Source organism: Bombus pascuorum, unplaced genomic scaffold (assembly GCF_905332965.1).
Source record: "Bombus pascuorum unplaced genomic scaffold, iyBomPasc1.1, whole genome shotgun sequence".
NCBI lineage: Eukaryota > Metazoa > Arthropoda > Insecta > Hymenoptera > Apidae > Bombus > Bombus pascuorum.
In genome coordinates, this window is record NW_026869742.1 from 202,422 (window position 1) to 225,495 (window position 23,074).

Consider the following 23,074-nt stretch of genomic DNA (forward strand, 5'->3'; position numbering starts at 1 on the left):
CAGCGAGATTCTAAATTCAAAATAAAAATAACAAAATTACATCGAAGCATTTATTTTCGAAAAAATGTATATGTGTTACTTTTCAAGTACATATATATTTGCTTCATTCCCAGCTATACAGGAATAAATAATCGACAAGAGACTATTTTACGTATAAAAATGTAAAATAGAAATTTTTCGTTTGAAGCTTCCTTTTGAAGAAAATAAAGTTTGATCCTATTCGGTCAAGAAATCGCATATTCAACAAACTTTCAAATTTTATTTTCTTGAAAATTAAACTCTAAGCGAATAAATCTTATTCTATATTTTCGGGTCGAAAAAATTTAATTTATTTTCGTATGTAGAATAACATCCTGTCAATTCCTTACTCCTACCCAGTCGAAAATCAATCAAATACATGAATACCTATGTGATAAGTTTCCAAACACGATTTTCTATAAAATGAAATCTTCGACGCAATTTTATCTTTTTATTTTCGTGTTATTTTGAACTAGAGAATCTCTCCTGACTTCATTTATGCTATAAATTTAGATCCAAGGTGTATAAATTAAACACAACAATAATATTGTATTGTTTTCAAGTTAGAAAAATAAAACAGTAATATAAAATATTACTTGGCCCCTCTTGCACAATACAACTAATGTTATTAGTGAAATTTTACATATTACAAATTATAAGTTACCTTCTATACATTAGTTTTCTAGAAAACTACTTCTGTACATCAATTTAACAAATTACCATTCAATAGTCTTATTCGACTAATGTTCTATATAAAATAGAAAAATTGTACAACTTATCATTTTGTCAACCTACAGATATTACCAGTAAATCATTATGCATAAAGGTCTCGAAGTTGAAATAATAATAAATATTTGTTAAACTATTCACACAGAAATCGCGGTAGAAGCAGCAAGCATTACCGACACCGTGCATCTCCAGATTGCAATACCGTGGCCAGCTTTGGAAGCAGTTCCTCTGAGAGTCGAGGAGGACTGAATCGATATTACCGTCAAGCTTGGGAAAATCTGCATGAGACGGCCGGTCATAAGACCAATCATCCTCCTCTTCGTCGCAAGGAGACCCTGGATGAACCAGGATACCGAGAAAATTACCGTGGCAACAACACCGAGAGAGATGGTTCAGAATTAGTTGCGAGCGATGTAGCCACGTACCCGTCTAACAAGCACGCCAGCATTTCTGACAAGAAACGCCATCATCATCATCATCATCACCACGGTAACTCTACGCCCGAGTGGAGGCAGTCTCAGTCTCATCACAGATACTAAACATAAAATCGGTTACCTAGAACCGTTTATTTTTTTGAGATTTTCGGTGAATCGATTATTGTGACGAGTCGCGATTAGATCACGAGCAAGTTGTATTTTTTATGCTGTATGCATATTTTATAAATGGTGACGCACTGGAAGATGATGACTTTATGTTAGGAAATACGTACAAAATGTAAGGTAAATTTCCTTCAATATAGAGTTTTAATTTCAGCAAATGTATTTTTGATTATTTGTTGAAAGATATAATTAATTGAATGTTTATTTGGTAATATTTGGATTTAAAAATATTTGTACAGACAAATTTGTTTACATAAGTGAAATACTTCTTGTGTATGTGTATTTTTATATATAAGAACATCTCTTTTTTATTTCTTCAATACAGTAGTATGTGAATTTTATATATTGATCTGATTCTTTAAGAAAAAAATTGATGAATTCATACATTGCTTTAATTTCAATTTTAATTTCTAAATAACTTTATTTTTTATAGAAAAGCACATCTATCTCAAAATCTTTTGAGGTGGATCGTTGACATTTTCTATAATATTCTAGATCTAAATTACACATATACATTTTGAAACATGTATAAAATCTTGTGTTTAAAATTCAACTAACTGTTTCTAGTAATTCAGCTAATTCTGAGTTAGAATATCAAAAATGTATATTGTTTTCCATTTACAATTCAAAGTTTACTTAGAAGAATGTATATTTAACATGAATTATAAATCTTTGTCCCAAATTTTTTCAAGAAATATGTATATGTATATCTAATATTCTTAGAACAATATTTTGTAGTCATTTGACGAAGAAATTAGTAAAATAAAATATTACCAAATGCATATATATCATAACAAACGTTTGACAAATATTTAAAATCATTTTTTTTTAGAAATAAAGTTTCATGTGGATAAATTTTCTTATATTTCATCTTCTTTTTAGCATTAAATCACCATCCATCCATGTATTCTGCTATATCATTTATGAAATAATTTGTAACTCCATTTAAAATGGAAACTTAAAAGAACATGGTGAACAATTCAAACGTTGCGTAGGAGAATTTTTAAGCGTGATTCATAGATAGAAAAACTAATTCATCCTACATTTATTGTTCTGTTATACAGTAAATTATTTACGACTACCTTGTTACGTAATGTAAATACCGTATACTGCAGTAGCGTAAGTCAAAGATGAAAGTTGTGAATGTAGGAGGATCACGAGTTGATCGAAGGATATGCCAAAAAAATGAGAAAGTAATATATGTATATGTATAATTACTGATCAAACGAATTCTAATAATTTTTAAACGAATTCGATACAAACTATTATAAGAATGTTCGATTATAATAGGATTGACAATATTTTATGAAAATCATACGCATACTCGGTTGATCAATATCTGTAATGGGCACCTTGGCCTCGCCTTAAAGGAATCGAACAAACTCATAACGAAACGATATTCGAAGATGGTACCGTTAAGGAAAGGCCGACGCTATACATATCAGAATCAAAATTCATTTAGTTATGGTGCTCATTTTAAGACACTTTGCACTTATTCAAATTCATGTCGGATCTGTTTTTGCAGATTTTAAAACACCTTAATTAATTATTTGTGTTTAGTATTATTTTAACCAGTTGAACATCTTTTCTCATGCTTGTCAAGAATAAAACATATATAATTAATAGATATGTATTTATTCATTGACTGACGTAAGATATTCGTAGTAAGTTTGTACATGTATTTATTTAATACTTCAGTAATCTACAAAAAATTGTAATAGTGCCATTATGGGCAAACTTGTTTAATTGTATCTATACATGCATTCTAGTTGTTTAAACATAAACACAGAATGGTGAACACTCGTGTATCTTCAGTAACTTGTTATGTACGTACATAGTTAGTTTTAGTCTTAGTTATGCACGAATTGTTTCAACTAAAAATATTTATGTATCATAATTGTTTCACAGAAGTTCATAAAGGAAAATACAAATTGTTCAAAAAGTTAATAAGATAAATTTAATTCTTTTAATACATCATTTTTGTTTAAAAAAATAAAAAACTACTTATCATAAAGTAGTTAAATGTAGCACACACAGCGTTAAAAATATCATATTTAATTATGCAGCCATTCATCTATTAAATGTCCAACCTCAACTCTGGCAGCTTACAACTGAAGTGGATCATTTTTGGAAGGAGGATACATGTTGGCACAATGAGCAGTACCTATGGTCATAATAATAAATAAATTTTTTGTATTACACGAAAAATGAAAAATTTCAATTAATATGTACACACCATCAATATAAATGACAGGTATTTGCGGATTTGCTGATTTTGTAATTCCCAAAACATGCCAAGGATCAATTGATCCATGTACAAATACTACATTTGTAGTCTTTAAATCTAATCCTCCATACAGAATATTTGTTCTATTCACTGCCGAATTCAGCAAATGAATATTGTACCTGTTAGAATACGGAAATGTTATAATTTTATAGCTAATGATTTATCATAATTGAGAAATGTATTTATCGTAATTTTAAATAAACCTTGGGCCAAATATATCAATGCATTGTTGCACAAAGAAATCTACTGGGAAAGTTTCACTAAATAATTTTGGGCGTGCTGTCGAAGTTTGAAAGAATCCAAATTCTGTACACGTTTGGTACGTCCATTGACGTCCTACAAGAAATATATTTTAAAATACAATAAATAAAAATTAAAACAGCAATAGTATAAGTAAAAAAATACATTACCCCCTTCTGCTTCTTCGCTAGCCCATGTTATGTTCCGAAGATTATGAATCATTTTATTATACATATAATCCAAACACTTTTTTTCTGATGCCTGTAATATTTTAGTGCTCAAAATTGCAAGTCTGTCAATAGCAATACCCAATGTTTCGTTCGTTAATATGTCGCAGGCACTATCGATAGTTAAATTAGCCATTGCGGAATTATTACGATTGTCTTTATTGTACTGTACAATACCAGCAAAGATGCTTGCTATTGTTTCATACAAATTCGAAATATCATTACGTTTGGTATGTTCGTTGATTGGATCACATAAACTATAAGTAAAAATAATTTTTCAATAATGACATATTTGATTTGTAAATGAAGAATTTTACTTTTACTTACATAAATTTTTTAGCTATTCCTTGTTGACCGATAGGACGATGTAACATTATATGAAATTGTTTGTTTGCTTCTAGTATTGCATTTACACATGCTTCAGAATATTCTTTGAGGGCATTTTCAACAACAACAAAGTATTCTATAAAGTATAATTATTAATATAAAACACTTCTGTTTTAAATAAAATATTTTTTATATTTAAGTGTATCTTATATTTACCCTGAAAATCAATTTCTGCTAATAAAGGACCACTAGCAGAAACAGCCCCGTGTACTAAATGAGGATATTTATTACGCAACCAAGCAGCTAATGATCCAGCATATGATCCTCCAAATGCAATCCATTTAGTACCAGCTGGTAACTTGTAATTAATATTCATGAATTCTATAAAGTAAGCCAAATCTGCAAGTGCCTGTTGTGATGAAAGATACATTAAATTTTTCACGCCGAGATCCCTGCAGATAACAAAAACGTAACATTATAACTTAAAATGTATCAATTATATATTTTATAAACAATGTTACATACGAAGTAGGATGACTTTGTCCATAAAAGCGGTGTTCCACTTGAAAACATAGCGCCCCAAATTGCTTAGCATATTCGATCCATTGACCTTCTGCCATCCATTTAGCATTTGCTACAGCTTCACCACTTATCATCAAAAATACTGGACCACCTTTCTTATAGTGCTCTCCAACCTAACCCCAACCTAACGTTTACGAAATATCTCTGAAAAAATAATAAAAAGATTTATATTATAAAATAAAAATTAAGAAATATTTAATATATTCTTATTACCTGTTGCCAAACACGCGCATCAGTTGGATCAAAGTGATCTAGAAACTGTGTAAACCATTCAGCACTTGGAAGTTCATGATCTTCAGATAAAATTGGAGCACCTAGATTACCATATTTGCTTCGACCCCTCATAAAAGTCTCCCATGATATACTATTATTTATAAAATTAACGAAGAATAATAATAGTAGTAAACGGTTCATAGTATCCTAGGTTTGGATAAACTATAAAATATGCATTCTGAAAAAATAAAAACTAAATTTATTATTTATATTACACATAAAAAATTAATATATTACGAATATTATTTTATCAATTTTATTCTCTAATAAATTAAAACATAACGATAACATAGTTAATACTACCTTTTTAAAATACAAGTTGTCTTACATTTATTATTTACAGAAATGATATTTTTAAAATTAGTTCTTATAATATAGGCACTAATATTATTCTTGTACAAATTTACACGTGTTTTTTATATATGAGTACTACAATTTATTAACTTGAAACCATGCTTGGAACAAAATTCCAATCTTTCCAACATGATAAAACTAAAAGAATATAAATATAAAAAGCAGAGGAATGTACTTACAAATTTTATAGTAATGATAAGTTGTTCTTTCCTGTTTAGAGCTTCTTTTTCTTTATAGTACTTATTGAATAATTTACTTAGTTCGTTTTAATATATACAATATTTAGAGAAAACATTATAATTTGTAACCTTGATATAATGAACAATTTTGCTGCTTTGCAAAGGCACTATATGTGTATTGTTAACTTGTTGACTTGTAGCAGCTTGTAGTACGTGCAGTCTAATATATATATATATATTATATGTATAGCTGATATAGTATGTGCATTTTTTGTATAGCGCCCCCTATAAAACGGTTTATTACAATAAATATATATATATGTATATCATATACACGAGTATAAGTTAGCAAATAAAAGCGCATAAATCATTTTACGAAAATAGTTCGTGAAAAAAAGACAGATACAAAAGTTCCAGATAACATTACCAAAAATGGCTCTAAATATATGAAAACATTTTAGATTTTTATATAAATGATACATGTAGTTAAAATATTATCAATGTAAACTGTGTAGTGTTAATTGTTAACGCAACTCGTAAGTACACTTATTTGTCTTGTATTACTTTTTGTTGTACTGGATATTAATTAGATTAAATATGTTATAATGAATAAAATCCAATTTTTTTTTTCATTTGAAAAGAGTTACATTAAGAATCTTCTTCTATTATTGATTATACATACACATAATTACTTCTTAAAAGATAATTATCATACAATCTACTAAAACTATATTTTTAATGTTTTATACATTTTTCTACGCATTATACTATTTATCTTATGATACTATAATATTTTGTTTTTTATATATTTAATAATTCCGTTTATATATATTTAAGTATATATTTGTGCATGTTGCAATCTTTTACAAAGTAGTATATTTAATAAAATTTTATTATTGTTATAACATTTAAAAATGCTTGACAAAATCGAAAAAATGTTTTATTTATATTAAAAATTAAATTCAAAGTAAATGTTAATTGAGAGAATATTCTGAGGGTAATAATATAATAAAAGATTGTCTCAATATCTGATAAAAAATACAAAAATCCACATAGCCAACTTCAAATAAAAATGTTCGTAATTATTTGTGTGCTATAGTTCTACTTTCTTATATATAATCAACTATTTGATGGATATAATTCGGTTAAAAAAAATAAAAATAAAACGTTTGTACAAAAACAATATACACACACATATATATATATATATATATATATATATATGAGGATATATTTTTTACATTCAATATGCATGTATACATATGTACGTAAACATATAAACAAAATCTTTTTTTGTAAAGTAAGAATCGAAATATGAATGCTTAACATTATAAACTGCATATAACTATTATAGATTATATACATATCACATATAAGCATTTTATCTAACTGAAATAAATCTTCGAGCGATGACATTATCAAAGGTATTTAATCGGAAAATTCTCGTCAATCCTTACTATACAGATGGACACTAGAAGCTATCTATATTTGCGAAAAACGTTCTAAATTAAGTAATAAAAAGACTTGTAGCCGTCTAATGAATATCGCCTGTACGTATGAAGAAACAATGGTGCTATGTGTCGTGTAAAGCTTGACAGTTAAACATAAGAAGTAAGAATAAAGACATCCATATATATGCGTCAGGAAGATGATACAGTTACACTGTACATGCGAATGTGTGTGTTCAAGCGTCATGGCGTGTCCAGGCCTGAGTTGAGGCAAAGGACAATTGGCAGTCGTTTAGAAGCATCTGGAAGAGACGGTTGATAAGAAGCGTGCGTGCGAGTGGATTTACGAGGTCTTCGGAGTATAATACATGTGTATAACTGTTGTGTGTGAAATAAAGTGAATTATTTGAATTTCCGAATCCCTCCTATATCTTTACAATATGTAAGTAATAATAATTTATCATGAAGTAAACGAATTCAGAAAATATTGATTTAGTACTGCCGACAAAGGTTTTAAGTGCATTATATGTGTATGTGACCTCTTTCGTGGTTTAATTCCTTAAAGACGAGCGTGAAACGAAACATTTGATTAAATTGTTCATCTTTTCATTTTCTACTTTGCAATTATATTATCATAATATTTCACTTTGCTCATTTTATTATATTGTTATTTTTTTGGTATACGCTGTTCGTAATAATAAATTAATACATCGAGTAAATGTTGTTTATGAAGATATATAGACTATAGAAATAAAAAAGTTTCTTCAATTATAATATATGATTTTCTCACTTTGTACTTCACTTATATATCTCATTCTTTTATGTATGCTTTATTATATACATAATTATTTTATGGAAATTTTTAATATTATATATTTATATCGCTTTAGCAATAATTTAAACGAATTTGTTTATTGCAGATTATTGCATCAATTGAAGCAAGATGAAGTTTGCAGAACATCTGTCTGCTCACATTACGTCTGAATGGCGTAAGCAATACATAAGCTATGAGGTAAAATAAAATAGCCTTGGAAATTAAAATATTTATATTTTAATTGTCTTTGTTAAAAATTTATTTCTATGCTAATGGAGATACACAGGGTGTTTCAGAATAAGTAGGAAATATTTTAGGAGTAGCTTCTGCATATATAAACAATAGAAAGACTTTATATAAATATATCTTACTTGAGTTTGTTTTCGAGTTATAGTGGATTTAATTTTTATTCTTTTATTTTGTATACTACATTATATACTGATTTTCATAAAAGGTATTTGAGATGGTATTTTTATATTCCAATGCAAGCTTGCAGATATCTTACCAATGACTGTCTTACCATGTTTAAATATCCAGATGTAGTCTGTATTTGCTGGAAACTTGAGAAACACAATACTTGTCTACGGAAAGAAATATGAATTGCAAAAGAAAAACCGTTATAATTTGAAAAGAAAGTCAAATAGGACATATCCTCATATGAACTTTTTATGGTTTAGGTATACAGAAGCCACTCCCAAAATATTTCCTACTTATTCTGAGACACTCTGTACAATGAAAGATCAGAACACTATTAATTAAAATGACCTCTTTGGGTTAATAGGAAATGAAGGCAATGCTCTATACTGCTGGAGAAGAAGCACCGTCAGCTGAAAGTGTTGTTCGTGATATTTCGATCGATAGAAAGTTCTGATCAAACGCAAATTTTGCGTATCATGGGTGAAGAAGAAAATGGTGTACTCAATAGAGGTAAACGTAAAGTTGGTGGTAAACGACAAGCTACTAGTAAAGAAGACAAACGGGCATTGCTGAAAGAAGAAACAGTTGATATAGATATATCAAATGCCAGCTAAAAATAGTTCAATTGTTTTATTATCAGAACCTACGCAAAGCAATATTATTCCAAATTTAATGTAATTTTTATATAGGCAATAGTTTGCCAGAAAAAGTGCAGGTCGTACTTTATGAACAATTAATATTTCCTTTGTGCATCAAAATTGAAGATTGTGAGGCTGAACTGAACAAGTGCCTTGTATATATCCTGTTTATTAAACTATGAATTTAATAACTTAGTGTAAAGATATAGAAGGGATTCGGAAATTCAAATAGTTCACTTTGTTCAACACACAACAGTTATACACATATGTTATACTCTGAAGACCTCGTAAACCTACTCGCACGCTCGCTTGTTGTCAACCGACTCTTCCAGATGCTTCTTAACGACTGCTTATCGGATTTACATGATTTGTCGAATTACTTAATAGAACCTTTAAACCTTATTACTTTATTTACATTCCTCTTAGTTTACATTCATCCATGACCTAAACCTTTCAAATTTCTCTCTACACAGTGCCTTCGTAAAAATATCCGCAGTATTTTCGCCTGTACTTACTTTAATTATATTTATCTTGTTTTGTTGTTGAAGAGTGTGCTGTATTTCGCGTCCTTTATTTGTTGATAATATATACGTTCCAAGCAAGGCGGTTGAATACTCGGCATCTCGCTGTGTCGGGCGACCCACTGCTGGACCATGTCACGCATCTCGATTTCATCATTGTTTCCTACGTCGTCGATTGTCTCTATTTGGAAACAGCTGTGCACCCTCGGATACAAAGTTGAATAAAAGTGGCAGTTAAGCAGTACCAGGATGAAGTCTGCCAATACCTCACTGATGTTAAGGAGTAACACGATCCAGTTATAGCTTACAGAGTCTGTATTCTGTAAAAAGACAATAGTTCGTAGTCATTTATCAATTTATCATTTATCAATTTCTCATTTATCAATTTTGATGTAGCTTACTCTATCGGAGCCTCTTCCATTTCAATGTCTCCTTCTTCCTCCTCACCAGTCGTGATAACATGAATGGGGGCCTGGTGGTCCACCCCCATCCGGCCACGGTCACAAGCTAACGACACAGCGGAGCCCGCTTGTCCACCCACGTCTGCGCCGGTACTGGGGTATCCCTCCCCTGCACCGTAAACTTCGTTATTTATATTTTCCGACATATCATCATTATCTCCATCATAAAGGGTTTGTTTTATCGTCTTGGTGCTTTCTCGTCTTGGTGCTTTCTCGTCTTGGTGCCACTCACTCTTTCGCACCCTACCCCGGTCGGGACCGATGCAGGGTGACGGGGAGCCCCACGTGAAGGTGAGGTGAGTGGTCTTGACAGATATGGGCCCACCAACTTCTCCGAAGTTCTCCGCACCGGATCAGCGATCTGACGGGCGCCACAGCGCCGACCAGCCGCCACCCGACTATAGGTGAACATCAGATACATCGGGGTTTCTCAGGGCATGATGCTACGCACTGAGAACCCATACCCGCCTCGTGCTCCCCATGTGAAGTGTGTATCTATGTGAAGTCCAAGGTGTTTGACTTGCCTTGTTTGTGTTATTTGCGTGCCGTTCAGGAAGATGTTTGGTGTTATCTGTTTTCTCAATGTGAATGTGATGTGGTTGCATTTGTTAGGGTTAGCTTTGACAATAGTTGACATGTACAGTGATTCACGAACATGAGTTTGGATCTTATTAAATTTACTTTATAATATAACAGTATTTGAATTTATATTTATTTTTTTAAATTCTTTTTAAACAGTTTCTAGGGGTTCAATTTCGAAAAACGCCCAAACACGTGTTCGTTTATTTCTAGTGGAAAGTTTGTACGTCGAATTTCAGGTTTCTAAACTTAGTGGACATAGAGATACGGTTACCCTGTAAAAATTAGACCTCTTTTTGCCCCTTTGGGATCTGTAGTTTCCATAAATTATTCTTTATTTCATGTCTACATCATAAAAGAAGTATACTGTGCAAATTTTAGGCACACTGGTTTCTAGGCACACTGGTTTGGACTGTGCGATTGACGAGTAGGTCAATCATTTCTGTAACATAGAAAAAGGCATAGAATTTATTATTCTTTATCTTTATATTAAAATAGAATTATACTATTAAGCTTTATGGAATCTATATTAAACACATCAATAAATTAATACAGTAGAGTTGTCATATTTAATCACAAAATAAACCACCTTATAACCCTTATATACACAAGGCACTTATTGCAATTATTCATCGCAAGAATCTCGTAGGCATTCAGACCGCAACCACGAATTACGCCTGGAGCATCTTCGAGAATTGAAAGGGGAATAGAGTTCGATTATTGGACGTTAAATTTACTTAAATTTATTGGCATAGATTCTCCAAAATTCTTTTTTGGTCATTCAAACATGTTTCGATAAATTCCGATCTGGAAAATTATGGAAAATTATATCTATGGAGATGACATATTAAAATTTATATTACCTAACAATATTGGCATTAAATCAGCAGAATTAATAGCAATTCAACTTCTTATAATTGACCAATCAAAAACCACACTATTCTCACCGATAACAGGGATGCTATCACATTTATCAAGTATAGAGATCTGATGATATCGCATTTGATATATTGGAAACAAATCACTCCGTAATTAATGAAGGTGAAACAGTTATTTTTGCATAGATGAATATTCCAATGAATTGGCGGAGAAGATAGCAAAGGACGTTCCTACCTTATTTTTAACAAAAAAGTTTGAAAAATCTCCGATTCAACTGGAACAGCTATGTTTAATTTGAATCGCCAAACGAATGAAATGGACAAACTCAGCAGCCTCGAATGCAGTCGAATTAATAAATAAAGAATTTTTTAACAAGAACGTAGGTCTCAGGAATCTCGATCATCGACACGAAGTTGTATTAAACAAACTTAGAATTGGTCAGACTAAACTTGCACATACAAATCTAATTCTCAAAATCTAATTCGTCAAAACCTAACACTAACCAACGTACGATATCTGTAATTGTCAAATTACCATCAAACACATGTTCTGTAAATTGTCTTAAATACAATTACTCTCGTAACAAATACCAGATCAAAGGAGCTTTAGGTGGAAATCTCAATGGTAAAACTCAAGTTTCACGCGTCTTATCCTTCCTGAACGGCATGTCCTTATTTAGCGATATTTAACTAGAATATCCTAATAATAATAAATTCCTTTCTGCTAATATTGTTATTATTAGCTATCGCTAATAACCACGTGATGGAGTTGATGCGATGTTAAAACGTGTCTAAACTAAAGAAACTTTTCCATTTACTTTATTATCCTTTTTAGAATGTTTTTTGCACCATTATTTTTTAGAATCAACGATTTTCTATTCAAAGAATTTCTTCAATTTAAGACAATGTGGATCTTTGAGTATTTTCTATTGTCAAAAGTGTTTATTTTATAAACGAGTTGAAATATGTTTGTACCACCTTCTTATTTAATATTTACACTTTGAATAACATTTACAGAATTTACATTGCCCCTAAATTTATTAGTTTTACTGAAAATTCATATTAGTGCTGTTATACTAGTATTATCACAAAACTCTTATCGTTTAATATTAATATTGTTCATTTATTACCATATTTTGATCATTTCACTAGAAAGGATAAGTGCATTTATCTTTCAAATTACCATTTTTGAAATCAACAAAAATTTTCTTAACTTTCTTAACATAACATACTTTCGATCCATCATTAATTCTCTAATTCCTTTTAACCTTTTCACCTTTTCACCTTTCACCTGTATACATTTGTATAGATTGGAATTAAATTTAGAAGATTTATAAATCTTTTAATCCATCGTTATTTTTATAATCCTGCTTTCGTGAAAAATTTCCTAGCTTCGAGTCCTCTTATAAGGATTTATGCATCTTTAAAACGGTGTACTTTGAAGTCATCGTTACTTCGACAATCCTCTCTTCCAGTGCTGTTTAAACTCAGGTTAAATCCAAAGATTTATAAATCCTTCGATGAATTATTACTTTTGCAATGCTCTAGCTTTTTAAAAAGTTTCTCAGACTCAAATTATATTAAAAGAACTTATGAATCTTTCAGATCGTACACCTTCGATCCATCATTAATTCCGTAATCCGCTCTTTCGCGAAACTTTACATTTAGATTCTTATTACATAACAAGAATTTATGAATTCTTAAGATAGTACATCTTTGATCTCTACGAATACACACGTACATATTATTAAAGTTTAACTTTTTACGAACAAGTTTTTACAATAGAAAACTGAGTTTCACAAATAATAACAGACATTTATACAAGTATAGTAATTGAGTAGGTGAATAATTGCTGATATGTATAAATTTTCGGTAAAATTAACAAATTTAGTAACAGTGGTCGTTTTCAAAATATTACATTCAAGGTATAAATGTCGAATTGGAGAATAATATAAAACTATATAGTTCATATAAAACATGAAAAGATTCTCTAATTTTTGTTCTTCTCTTTTTTTTTTTTTTTTTTTTTTTTTTAAGAAATATTTTAGTATGAAACAGTTTAGTATGAAACAGTTAAAAGGGAATAACCTGACAGATTCAAAGATATGAATCTTTCAAAAATAGATGACAAAAACACAGTAATTTGTAAGGAACGATTAACATTATTTGTAAAATGATCTTATTAATATTTTTTAACTATCCAAGAAGCTTTAATTATCCAAGAAGTTTTAACTGTCCAAGAAGTTTTAACTACCCAAGAAGCCAAGATTTAGAAGCTCATTTAACTCGAAAATAAAATGACAGTATAATTTTCATATAGAATTGCTTGACAGCGTATTTTTAAATTACTCTTCCATAAATGATAGATAATATGGATTATCATGGTTTTCATCTCAGACCTTCATATATCATTTCAGCCAATTTAGTTGGAATTTCCTCGATATTTTTCTCATTACCATTTCTTTCCATCGTACGATTTTCTAATATTTTATGAAATTGAAATATTTTGAATCGTTGAGTTTCTATTTCAATAAGATATCGTGCTTTTTTACATATAAACTGCATCAAATTCTTAAAAGAAACAGGAAAAGATATACTGATATACACATTGGAAAATAAAAATCTATTAAATAAGAAAATATTTAAAATACGAAAATTTCACCAAGCTTCTTTACATTCCAATTACGCTATAACGATTTCTTAATCTTTAAAACATTGCAGTTCCGATCCATCGATTCCCTCCTTTAAAATTCAGGTTACTGCATCTCGAAAAATGTATCTCGAAAAATAGATCATTGAGCGGAAGAGGCGCGACGCGTTCCATCGGGGTCTAGAGGCGAAGTAATTTTGTGAAATTTCACGATGGTGTGTGCCCTGGCCGCGTTTTAGCCTTGGCATTGGAAACTTTCTCCGGCGATCGAACGGTTCCAGCGGTTTTAAGCCCTGTTCTGGTTGATTTGCGACGCCGAAACTCATCGACCCGACCGATGAATGAGAAAACGATCGGAAACGAATTTGCGCCACCGACGTTGCTTACTAATTTTTCTTTTTTTTTTTTCTTTTTTCTTTTATTTTGGTTTTTTTACAATTTGTCCTGAAGGACATTTGGTAAAGTGTTATATCTTATTGGTGAAAAAAAAATTAAAATAAAAATAAATATAGCGTGTGGGTGGCTACCCCCAGCGGGGTGCCAGCTTCGTTTCTTCCAAGTTATATCTTTTATGGCTTACTAATTAGCGTATGAATCGATCGTTGCACTACAAGCTTAAGCATGAAATATAATATAACGTTTGCTATGTTAATCGCTTTCTGTTTTCACTTTAAGAATTTTTTTATACGATCGATCAACAATTTTTCAGTACAGCTCTGAAATGACATTTTTTCTGGAATTATGCTCTTCTCGCAAATGAAATAGTGCATATGCATCAGCTAGTTAAAATTCTTCTGGTAGAGGCAATAATAACTTATTATTAGTAAGTAATAAATATTAGTACATTTTCGATAACAATTTTAGCTACTTTTTTAATATTCGTAATACTTTTTAAAAAAAACATTTAATTAATGTAATAAAGCATTGGATACTTTATCTAAGGCGAAGCTATTTTGATAGATAAATTTTAGTTTAATGAAAAAGCATTTTTAAATATATACAATTTTTATCCGGATGAAATTTAATTTAGCATTGTCCTGGCAACAATGTGAGATTTGGCTTACATGAATGTTATCTTATAATTCAAATCGTAATACAAAATATTATTATAATTGTATCATCTATAGTTCAGCACAATTATTGAAAGTTTTCAATAAAAATATGTATGTCCTCTCCAACATTTGTTTGATCGTTACTTCAATACTTGTTATTTACTATATAAATAATTGTATAGATTATTAAATAATGAAGAATTTAACTGAAGGAAAAGAAAACAAAAGTAACGTAGAAAAATAGTAATTAACATTTCAGTAGTGCAACATAGTGTTCAGCAGAGAAAAAGAAATAGGAAAGGACAGTACCGGTGAAAGTACAGACAATACGTACCGAATTAGACTTGTCACCATCCAGTGGCATCCCTACGTTTGTGGAAATACGAACGACGATCACAGATAGAGATGTAAACGAAAGGCCAAAGGCAGCGAGGTCGAATACAAGGAAAGCCATGGTAAAGCCGGAAAATCTGTTGCGCGGCGTCATCAACGCATCAACAATACCAGCAAGTCCTGTCAAACTGGCAACTCCGTCTGCGCACATCTGCAAACTCTGGCCGAGAGACTTATAGGGCGTCAGTAGAACTGTGAAGACCAAGGTAATCAAACCTGAGAAACATTAAAATCGATTTATATTATAATGTGTTTTAGCATGATAACAATTAAAATATGATTCAATTAAGTTTTAATATATAAATGTAAATCGTATATAGAGTTATATAAGTATAATAAGATTACCATTACATAAGTTTAAAATACCAATTAAAAAGCACGAAGTATATGAGATACTCTGATTTGAAAATTTTCTTTAATTTTTTAAATGTGTAAAATGTTAAAAAATATCATTTAATTGCCATACATATATATCCTAGATTTGTTTCAAATTTTACAAATATAATCATGATAAGCGAGTTTGCCATTTATAGCCAATACTAATTAAAAATCCAAAATGTTTCGTATAGCACATATAAGTACAGTAACACACATATATTCTTAAACGTGTCTATAGGTGTGCGAATATTTTTTTGAGCCTGTGTACTTCAACCTATATGAAATATGAAATAATTTTTCAAATGATTATCCATAAATGTGTCAAAAATAGACTTACCAATAAAGCTTTCGAGCAAAGCAAACATCATATTGATAGATCAATAGATGCTGTCGCTGATCCGGTTAACACACTCCGTTGAATGCCAATGATCTGTAAATTAAGCAAGCAACAACTTTGTTGATATTTATTCAACAGTATCGAAGTTGCGGTAAGAGGAACGTTCGATTTCTACCAAGGGTCACTTATGTCATGGCGTAGTATTTTATTGAAATATACTTTCAGTATAAAACAGTAAAGAACGAGATAGTGAAATCAATTTAGTTTCCATCAGCAGGAAGGAGAAATGATCTCGTATACAGAAAATTATAAGAATAAAATAAATACGTTTGTATGAAGAACATTAAAAAGAAACAAACATGGTAAATGCATTTTCATTAAATTGCTATCTAAAAAGAACTTCAATATAAAATATTAAGTTGCTGCATATGAAATATCTTTTATTTGAAGTTTGGATTTAACGAACTAATATTACCCATTAAATTTTATCCTATTGTCCGTTAACAATATATTACGGAAGAGCAAATTTGTTATATAGCACGTATATTCAATGTTAAAAACATTTATGGAAATAAAATCTCATTATTAAAATAACCAGAATATTCGGTTAATTTTCCTGTATGAGCAAGAGTATCGTGGCGGCTGCTAGAAACGTTCTTTAATTTATACAAGCAATTTTTTGATGCACAATTTATTAAAACAGCTAAAATAATTTCATTCGAAGAATTTGTTAATTCTCATAAATCTGGAATAACGAAACTAGTTATATGCGCGCACGCACGCACACACACACAAAGAAAATCTAAACAGGAAGACAGCTTTATCATACCGAATTAGATAATCGTTCGATTAATAGATTAATAATATAAATTAAGTTACTAATACTAATTTTTTTAATCTAATTTGAAATATCTAATTGTTTTACCTCTTTTTTAAAATTTAGCTTTTAAAGTATAAACTTTTCTGCGTCTTCTTTATTAGAACTTTAATACAACTTGGTTAGAACTTCAAAGATCTTTCAGATATTTCTCTTGCAATATTAACTCGCTGTTTATAAAATTAATAATTCACGTTTCAACGAAATAATTGCTGCAAACTGGATGATTCTAGAATCATATATAGTGGAGGAAAAATTCTTTTTCTCCAATATTCCAATTTTATTTTTGATACATTAGATAGATTATCTTAGTCTTTGTATTCGCTGATAATAATTAGAGCTATTTTCGTGTTAAAATAACTTATTATTACGAAATCTTGTCTTTTAAACTCGATAAAGATCTTTCCTCGTTTTAAGAAGCTTTCCTCGATTAGCAAACCTGCTATATCTCGAATAACTCACGCGATCTTGTTACTTGGCTTAAACATTTATTAATTATCTACGGTTGTGTTATCTCTACCCTTGAAAATTTTGAAGGTAAATTATTTTCATAAAAATTCACGACAAACTTGTTCCAAATAATATAATAAATGCCTCTTATTCTTCAAAGTTAAACGTATCTGAAAATTGAAATCTTATAGGATTTCTCGATCAAATAAAATCTTTTGATCGCAACGATATCCCTGTTTAATTTTCTAAAGATTCAATTGTACATTTTCCTTCTTCGTACGGTTCATTGAAAATTTCTAATATTAGATCGCAAGAAACATTTTATGAATATGGATTTCTAATTCGAAAAATATTCTTTTCCTATCTAATTTATTATATCGCAAAATCAAATCTTGCAGTACAGAATAACAACTTGTTCAGATCACTTCAAACATGCAATACTTTCTATGTCGGCTTACAAACGTTTTCTACTGTGAATTTATCCCGCTGTCAAAATTAATATACTCTACAGGGTATTATTATTACTTAACAAAAAATTAAAATTATTTTACAAAACTCAATCTAAACTAATTATTAGTGACCAATTAAAATTTCCTTGCAACGATTTCCGTCAGTAATTTTTATATTTCATATAATAACAGCTAAACTAAACCTTCTTATAGTAGTTCACTTAAACAAGAATTTGTCAATTATTAACAACAACTTCATTAACTTCTCAAACCTGTAAATTTCTAGTTTCACAATTCACTAAAAAAATAAATATCATATTTATAACCGAAAAAACTTCGTGCCTGTTGAAATTAACATTTCACAGGGCGACTATTATCTGATTTAACAAAACCTTTCTACCGATAAACCTTTTTTTCAATATAATTCACTAGATTATAATAAGCCAACATCTTTTTCTTTCTTATTCAACAGTGTACATAGTTGTTAAAATCAAAATTATAAAAGAAAATCTCTTATCGTTAAACAACCTACAAGTTAGAAGCAAAATTTGACGTGATTTAATTTTTTGGCTTAAAACGTTCCCAACGATCAGAAATCTCTTCTGCTAAAAAAATTTTCTCTTTCAAAACGAGCGACCATTCTACTTGATTTTCTCTGTCAGAACGATCATCCGCCAATCAAATATCATTCGTCGGCAAATTAACTATCGCACGATTCCGTCACCTTCGAACTCAGCCTCGAATAAAATCGCCCGATCTTCACAAACGAATCATTTCTTCGTCAGAAAAATCTCTCACTATCTGAACGACTCGTCGAACGATTCATCGAAAGATGGCAGCGTCAGAAACATTGAAACTGTCACGGCGCTTGGAAGTTTCGGATTGTCAACTGATAGAAAAAAATCTTTCTTTTTCGAATGTTGGAAAATTGGAAAATTGAATTTTAGCAACGAAATATCGCATTTTAAAACATCGCGCGCTTGTAGGTTGCAGATAAAGTTGCGAAAGGCTCGTGAATATACGTACCAGATAGATGTAGCTGTTCGAAGTTGCTGGTTGATAGGGCCGCAAGGAATCGTAACACGCCTCACTGGTCGAAAGTCACGCATATAATTGCATATAAATGCAAATAAATGCGTATAGATGCGTATAGATGTTGCGGATGCGCCTGGTCCAGATCACAGTCAGATGCTGAGACCGTGAAGCCAAGGGATGCTTGTGCAAAGTGAGAGCTCGACTGGTGGTGATGTTCTTCTATGACCGCCTTCTTCAACACCCAATCGCTGACTGAAGTCGGAGCGTTGTTGGCTCGAAGAGGACAACTCGCAACTGCTGTCTTCTCGCTCGGGATAGCTCGTGACTACAACACTCCACGCACCTTTCTGCGCCCTTTTATACTTTTCCATCAAGGTATAACCCCTGGTGATTGCCCCCCACTATTCCGACCCCCTCTCCGTACAACAGCCGTCGTTCTTTCCACCATAGAACACCCCTAAAATTGCTCAACGACCGATCAGAAATCCTTGCGCGATACGTGGTTCGCTGGCAGCGTGCGCGCGTGTCGAGGGCGGGAACTAAAGGTTTGCGCCTGCTTGCTTTCCATTTTAATTACGCTTGCAAATTAGGCTAAGCATGTCTGTGAGTTCTTTATGTAACTTAAAAACGGAACGCCCTACGCATAACATATATAAATATGTAAAATATTTTTCGTAGAGTACTTGAGATATTTAAACGAAATAAATCGCTATTTTCGTTTCATTTTTTTAATCGAGTACACAAAGATAGGAAATTGCACAAAAATCCGTTTATCCTAATTATTATATATCAAAGCGTGTAGTTTGAGATTAAACGGACATTATTCGGCTCGTTCGATGCGAAACTGATTGATTTGATTCTGTGCTGAAAATTCGCGGCAATTCCTTGGTTTTTAGCGATCTATAAGTAAAAATAGAGAAATTGCTTTTTTTTTAGTTTCTTTTTTAAAGTTTCTTAAAAGTTGCTTGCTCAGGTCAGAGGAGAACGCGTACAAATAATATTATACAATTTGAGCGAAAGGGGAAATAGCGACGGAAAAAATACTATGCAAATCCTTCAAATTTCCTTTCGTAATCACAATGTTGCGAAACGGAATTGAATGATATAAATATTAAAACAATTTTATATACCGCTCAATATTAACAATAAGTTTATTGCTTTGATAATCGAAAGTTTCTGAACTTTTTTCTAAGCTTTTTCTTAAATATGATAACTTTTTACCTCTGATTTTACCTTTATCTCTATCTGCAAGTATGAAACCGAAATTGGCCAATAGATGGCCCTAGCTGTTCGTCTCACGAACATTTTCCGCTTACACCAATTCAAGTTTCATAGAACAGCATAGTTCGTAATAGCGTTGAATATGTCGAATTTTATGCCTGGAAACTACGATTTGCGAACAGCATTGATTTTCTGTTCACATTTGAAGGAAACTGCTGCAAAATCGTATCGAATGCTTGTCGAAGCTTACCGGTCAGGTAAATTATCTTGGTAAATCACATTGCTGTGAGTGCTTTAAAAAATTCAAAAGTGACAATTTTGTCGCTAGGAACGAATGACGTGGAAGATCACGGAAAAAGTTTTAAAACAGCGAATTTCAAGCATCGTCGGACGAGGATAACGCTCAAACGCGACAACGACTCGCTGATCGATTGAACGTGACACGAGAAGCATACGTTTGAAAGCCAGCAGGAAAACGGAAGAACCACTTGCGAAATGCTGCTCGCTGGATACAGAAGAAAATCGTTTCTCCACCGAATTGTGACTGGCGATGAAAAGTCGATATATTTTGAGAATCCTAAGCGTGAAAGATGACGAGCAGCTGCAGAACACCAGAACCATCAACATCGACTACAAGACCAAATTCGTTTGGTGGGATAAGAAGGGTGTGATATATTACTAGCTGTTAAAACCTGACGAAACCGTTAATACCGAGCGCTGCCGGCAACAAACGATCGATTTGAATCAAGCTTTGCGCGAAAAACGAGCAGAATATGAAAAAAGGCAACACAATACTTCGAATAAAATATTTTTAATCATTTTCATACAATAAACGTGTATTTTCTATATAAAAATTCCGGTTTCATGTTTGCATACCTGGTAGAATACATTTTTTAAACTTTAAATGTGCGTTTTTAAACTGCGATATATGAAATCTTTTCAATTGAGAATCAGTTTTCTAAAACTGTTTTATTCAGACCGTTTTCTATCTTTTTAAACTGTTTCTATCCAATTATTTAAATTCCTATCTAATCGTCTAATTATTTACGATACCTAATTCTTTCACAAGACTTCTTTGACCAATGCAATTGTTTTTACCTTTCTTTTGTGGTTGAATAAGAAAGTTTTTAAAGCATAACTGATAATAGATACGACCTGTGCTTTCCAATTCAGATGAAAGTTGTTAATAGTATTAATTTTCTTATAAAGAAAATTTTTCTATCTTTAAATTTCTTATATAAATGAATATAAGCGTCTACAGTGTAGTTATCAAATTCCCATTGTTTAGCACACAATTTGTAATTTTGTTCTGATTGCCCTAAAGCAGTATCCATCCATAAGCACGTATTGATTTCTAGGGCTTGCCCTTCGTGCGCATGTGATATTTCAGGCAAATACACGTGCTTATCTTCATGATCGCGTTATTAGTGAGCAGTCGTATTATAATTTACCAGCCACGCATTATACATATTCCTTAATTTTGAAAAAAGTTTAAATCTACACGTTTATATCTCGATCGCTACAGCAAATATTTTTCTGTTATCGGTTCATTATCATTTACGCTTTCTAAGAAAATATATTTTCTTAGAAACGTTGTTTAACTTGCGTCATGCGTCCTTCATTCGCACGATCCATTAGGAGCGTTTCAATAAGGATTATTCCTAAATTCCAAACATTCCCTCTTCCTCTAGAATGTGCGCTCTTTTTGCGTGGAACACGCTATCTCTCGTGTGTATCACGATATCATGCGCATCTTCCGCATTTGCCTGAGCGAACTCTCACAATTGATGGATCTGTTTTACGAACGTCAATCTGCCACACTGGGTGAAACTAAAACCTCATAATTCTAACAGGTCAGATTATTGTTAACCTTTCACCTTACCGGTCTTCGTAAATTTATTTTGCAACTTTACCCTCTCTGCTGTTATATTTTACTATTTTACTGAACAGCAAAAAACTCTGACTAGGTAATAAAAAACTGAAAAAGGTAATACAAATACTAGGGTTATAATATCAGTATGAAATATATTTCTCTACTGCTTTTTAAAACATCAATCTGATCTATAATATATGCAGACCTCATAACGTAAACTTTCCTTAATATCGTATTATACCTAATATACCTGTTGTGTCATTTCAAATTTCTACAGTAGCGATTTGTAATTTCATCTATTTATGTTTGAAAAACAATAACTTTACAAGTTGAGAGAACAATGTATCTGTAATTGTAACGAAAAGCGTTCAAAGTAATGTGCGAAATAATTTCATCATGAAATCAAAGGAAAGTTCTTTGTGCAGCTCAACTCTGTGTTATTTAATTAAATTAAAATAACATACATCGTGGAATAATATCTATAAAAGCTGTAGTATACTTGCTAATATCTTCAAAACAGCATTCAATCAGCTGTTCCTGTTTCATTTCATATATTTAAGTAAATCTGTATTTCAATTAACACGATAAAAGAACCAAATACAAAAAAAAAAAAAAAAAAAAAAAAAAATATTATACCTCGTATCTTTTATACTATCTTTGCATACGTTGCTAAAGGTGTATTCTTTACATTTTTGTATGTTTAGCTTTTTCATAAACGTATAAAAACCAACCAACGTTATTGTTTTATTCGCGGAATAGAACAATGCTACGCAGTTCTCGCTTACGAT

At 31.1% G+C, this 23,074-nt stretch overlaps 1 long non-coding RNA gene and 2 pseudogenes across 1 annotated transcript; 2 read left to right on the forward strand and 1 right to left on the reverse strand.

Annotated features, from left to right (window-relative positions):
* The window catches only part of LOC132915752 (uncharacterized), a 25,421-nt pseudogene extending 22,101 nt beyond the window's left edge, over positions 1 to 3,320 (forward strand).
* On the reverse strand, positions 2,963 to 5,935 carry LOC132915767 (putative serine protease K12H4.7; annotated as a pseudogene).
* Positions 5,936 to 7,566: 1,631 nt separating this feature from the next.
* On the forward strand, positions 7,567 to 9,327 carry LOC132915770 (uncharacterized). The gene is made up of 3 exons (XR_009659953.1): positions 7,567 to 7,705; positions 8,184 to 8,275; positions 8,859 to 9,327. It is a non-coding gene; the product is annotated as an uncharacterized LOC132915770 (long non-coding RNA).
* Positions 9,328 to 23,074: the final 13,747 nt, after the last annotated feature.